We start from the raw sequence: 4,728 nt of genomic DNA, 5'->3' as shown, positions 1-4,728 counted from the left end.
ATTAATATATATATAATATATATAATATATATATATATATATAATATAAATATTAATATATAATATAATATTATATATATTATATTATATATTTATGTACACAGAGACGTATATGTATGTATACACATAAAATATGTAAACACACACACACATTATAATAAATAAAAAAAATAAAGAAAAAAATATATAAATATATATATATATTTTATATATATATATTATAAAATATATATATAATATAAAACAGGGAAAGAAAGCAGAGGACGGAGACATAAAGACTGGAAGAAGTATACCACTGTGATGCCCATATTTGTGAATCAAATAAATTGTTAAATTACTTGCTGGTTTACGAACAGCTTTTGATAAACTAGCCTTAACTGTCCACAACGCTTTAAAAGACACTAGATTGCATGCAACCATTTCTCCTTCGCCCTTAAAAAGTCATTAGAATTTACATCTTCCTTGACGTGAAAAAATACACTTTTTCTCACTCTACCCCTTTGCCTGTTTATGAAAGGATTGGGAAAGGAAAAGGTCATTATCTTGTAAAATAAGTTTATTATTGACTTCATTTTTTAAATAACTCTAAACAGATTTTTATGAAAGACAAAGGATTGGATTTCAGGTTATTCGTCTACTCGTCAGCCTCCTCGCTTCGCCGGGGGGTTTGGCGTCGCGGGGAAAAATCCGGGGAACGACGTTGTCGTCGACCACGCGGTACCCGTTTTGGTCGGCCACGTTTCTTGACGTGGTACTCGTTCCCGTCGGCGCTTAAACCCACGAGTACTCGCCCTCCACGGCCCGTCCAGGATCTCCTCCTGCTCGTGCTCCATGTGGTCCTGCTCGACGTCGATCACATCGGAGGTGGCCGGCGGCACGGCGACAGTGCCAGGCGACGATCAGCTGAGGAATTTGGGGGCCAGTTTAGGAGGGTTCAAATAATGAATACTTATTTGATCGAAAAATACAGTTAGACATATAGCAGACATACTGATTTATCAAAAAGCATTTTGCTGTAAAACATTTTATTCAGTTTTGGCTTTGAATGAGCATTTATATATTATATATATATATATATATATATATATATATATCTTACATTGATAGGATGTATTTTGTACGATATCTACTCATTAAAATTTTCTATTAACTACTTTTCTGATGTCTTATCCGAAATATCTCGACTATACACCCAAAAGGCTGTTCTAACTCACCACAACTTTCAGGGTTTGTAAGGATCGGCGGAGACAACTTGTTGCTCGTGGACTGTCCTGGCCACTATTATATACCGGCGACACCACCTTGCGCCTTGCAGACCAAAGGTGTGCAGACCCTCGAATTCATCGTATGACCTTGTGTTTTTTTCTTATCCAGGGCTTACGGGGAGGCTCGCCACTATAATGGCTAAATACCCCTACCATAAATTCATTTTTCGACAGATTTGTATTATACAGATATCTAAAAATAGTGAAAGCGAATTGGCAAGCCCTGATGGTTTAAAGGCATACATTGGCTCATAATTGGTTTTCATATCTTTTTGGATGCGTCTTCAAAAGCAGGGAAACATGATGTCACAGCCCCATGACATACTGTACGTCACCAGCACTTTCTAATATAACCTGAAAGTTCAAATTGGAAATTTTATTTTTTACGAATATTTTTCTCGTCAAGAGTGAACCCTCGCCTTTTTTTTTTGTTTGTTTTTTTCTTCTCTTTCTTCCTTTTTTTGGGGGGCGGGGGTCCAATTGTATATTTCCCGGAAACGATTATTCGACGGTTTGGTTTTATTTTTCTCTCGAGTTTTTACGATACTAAGTTATGTTTGTCATGAAATTTTCAGTGATGAAAAAGACTTACATTGCCGTTCATGTTATACTTGCATTCTCTATAGTTGTACGTTAGTTATACACTTTCGGTTTTGAGCTTGATTTATCTTAGAGAATTAATTTAATTAATTCACCTTATAGGTATAATCCTTTTTTTCCAGCGAGGAGTATTTAGTCGTAGTCGTAGCCTATTAGTGAAAGCAACAAAAAAACCCCAGGGAAAAAAAAGTTTTATAATACACGTTATTTTCCCGGTTTTTCCTATCAAAGCTATTGAAAAAACGTTGGTTTCTATCTTCAACTTGTTTCGCTTTGTAGGGCAGATTTTCGGGATGAATTTCCCCTACGAACAAAGACTGATATTAGCAGTTCAGATTTAAATCCCTATGATAACAGGATTAAGGAAAAATGGCATAAATATATAAATAAATTATCCACCTCTTTATTTATCTGTTTCTCTAGCTATATCTTCATCCATCTCATAACCATACAAACAGATCATATACCTCACATACGTATATATTATCTTCGCGAAAAATAAAATAACTGTGTAAGTCTTTGAAAGATGTTAAAATTACTGATAACAACAATAATGAAAAGGAAAGGGAATGTTTTATGAATTCTTTTGGCAAATACGTTGGAGAGGTAAGAATGAAAATCCCAGAGTGCCAAGAAACGTAAATAATATTTTTTTTTCTCTCACATCAAATATGTCCAGTTACTTCTAGATTATATTTCATTTAATCTGGCGAATCAGAACAACACCAATTTTTAGAAACAGACCAGTTTTATTCTTAGATTATTTTTCACAGATCATAATATTTCTTTTGATATGGACGAAATAAGATCACCATCGATTTTTAAAACACGATTAATGAACAGTAATTAAGGTTTTGACACTGGCATTAGCAGAAAAACCTCGGTGTCTACACTACGAATCGGTAACTTCAAGGTCGAATGGCGTTCATGTGACGAAGAGAATATTCGGTTTCACTGTTTCTTGGTTGTTCCTCCATTAAGACTAATTCTCTTTCTCCATTCATTATGACATTGTTTGTATACGTGCATTATGTATGTAATATATATAAAATATATATATATATATATATCTATATATATATATATTGGGGTGTGGGCGGGTTTTGTGTTTGGTGGTGTGTGTGTGTGTGTGTGTGTATATGTATATATATACATATATACATACACACACATATATTACATATATATATGTGTGGTGGTGTACATACGAACGCACACACACACACCACACACACAGACACACAATATATATATACGGGAAAAGAAAGAGACATGACTGGAAGACGTATGACACTGTGATGCTACCCTTAACTGTCCCAACGTTTTAAAAAAAGACACTAGATTCCATGCAACCAATTCTCCTTTGGCCTTTAAAGAGTCATTAGAATTTTGTCTTCTTTGACGTAAAAAAAAATACACTTTTACTTCCACTCTAACTGTTTATAAAAGGGATTGGAAGGAAAAGGTCATTATCTTGTAAAATAAGTTTATTATTGACTTCATTTTTCATATAACTCTAAAAAAATCTTTTTTGTGAAAGACAAAATGGATTGGTTTTCAGGTTTTCGTCTACTCGTCAGCCTCCTCCGCTTCGCCGGTGGGTTTGGGGGTCGCGGAACTCCGGAACGGACGTTGTCGTCGACCACGCGGTACCCGTTGGTCGGCCACGTACTTGACGTGGTACTCGTTCCGTCGGGCGAAACCCCGAGTACTCGCCCTCCACGGCCCGTCCAGGATCTCCCTCCTGCTCGTGCTCCATGTGGTCCTGCTCGACGTCGATCACGTCGGAGGGTCGGCCGGCGGCCACGGCGACCAGTGCCAAGGCGACGATCAGCTGGGGAAATTTGGGAGGCCAGTTTAGGTGTTAAAAATAATGACTTATTGATCTAAAAACAGTAGAAAATATAGCAGACATGCTGATTTATCAAAAAGCATATGCTGAAAAAACATTTTATTCAGTTTCGGCTTTGATGAGCAATTATATATATATTATATATATATATTTTAATATATATATATATATATATATCTTACATTGATAGGATGTACTTAGTACGATATCCTACTAACTGCTTTTCTGATGTCTTATCCGAAATATCTCAACTATACACCAAAGGCTGTTCTAATCCCCACAACTTTCATGTTTGTAAGGACTCAGCGGGAGAACTGTTGCTCGGGGACGCCCTGGCAACTATATATCCCCGGCGACACCACCTATGCGCCCTTTGCAGACAAAAGGTGTGCAGCCCTCGAATTCATCGTATGCCTTGTGTGTTTTCTTATCCAGTTCTTATGGGGAGGCTCGCCACTATAATGGCTAAATACACCTACCACACATTCATTTTTCGACAGATTTGTATTATACAGACCTCTAAAAATAGTGTAGCAAATTTATGGCAAACCCTGATGGTTTAAAGGCATATATTGGCTCAAAATTGGTTTTCCCCATCTTATTGGATGCGTCTTCAAAAGCATGAAACCTTTTTCACGTCTGATGCCACTCTGTCATGACATACCGTACTGTCACCAGCACATCTAATTATAACTTGAAATGTTCAAGTCGATATTTTATTTTTTACGAATATTTTTCTCGTCACTGTGAACCCTCACCTTTATGTTTTGTTTTCTTTCTCTTTTTTTCCCTTCTTTTTCTTTCTTTTTTGAGGGTTTTCATTTGTATATTTCCGAAAAAACGATTATTCATTTTCTCTCTGGGAGCTTCACAATACTAATTTTACTTTTTGTCATGATATTTTCAATGATGAAATGAGCTTACATTGCCGTTATTTCATACTTATTTTCTCTATAGTAGTACATTATGTTGTACACTTTACATTTCTGAACACGATTCGCTGATCATTTT

At 36.0% G+C, this 4,728-nt stretch overlaps 1 pseudogene; it reads right to left on the bottom strand.

Moving 5' to 3' along the window:
- Window positions 1-621: 621 nt before the first annotated feature.
- Window positions 622-4,007, bottom strand: LOC119570955 (annotated as a pseudogene).
- Window positions 4,008-4,728: the final 721 nt, after the last annotated feature.

Source organism: Penaeus monodon, unplaced genomic scaffold (genome assembly GCF_015228065.2).
Source record: "Penaeus monodon isolate SGIC_2016 unplaced genomic scaffold, NSTDA_Pmon_1 PmonScaffold_4574, whole genome shotgun sequence".
NCBI classification, from domain to species: Eukaryota; Metazoa; Arthropoda; class Malacostraca; order Decapoda; family Penaeidae; genus Penaeus; species Penaeus monodon.
This window is presented reverse-complemented; position numbering and strand designations above follow the sequence as displayed.